Consider the following 561-nt stretch of genomic DNA (forward strand, 5'->3'; position numbering starts at 1 on the left):
AAAATGATACTGTAAGAAAATTTAATTTATATTTGTTGAATACATATTCATTGGAAATTTAATTTTTCTCTATTTATACAGAATGTTTTAATTATAAATTTTAGACTAAGAATGAAAAGAGAATAAATTTAATTGTTAACATTCCTTTATAATTTCTTTGAAAGACATGGACACAAAATGAAATTAAAAAGATACAAATATCTTCAAAGCGATGTTTAAATTTAATTAATTAATATATTTTTATTTTATGTTAAATAATTTGAATTAAATCCAAAAGTGTACTTGTAAAAGTATCAAAATGTATTTTTGTTACGTCTCTTTCTTGAGTACAAATGCTAACAAAAGAATATAAAAATCCATTCTAAATTCTAACTAAATAAATGTTTGAATATGTATTTATATCTACGCATTCTGTATAAAAAAATGCATGTAATCTATTCATAATAATCTATTCCTCACACACTATAATACTTTACCTATTGTAAATGACTATTATCTGAAATATATCGATATCTACATGTTCAACTTGTTCATCATATTTTTATCTAGATAAGAACCCAC

The sequence above is a fragment of the Onthophagus taurus genome, chromosome 7, assembly GCF_036711975.1.
Source record: "Onthophagus taurus isolate NC chromosome 7, IU_Otau_3.0, whole genome shotgun sequence".
Lineage (NCBI taxonomy): Eukaryota > Metazoa > Arthropoda > Insecta > Coleoptera > Scarabaeidae > Onthophagus > Onthophagus taurus.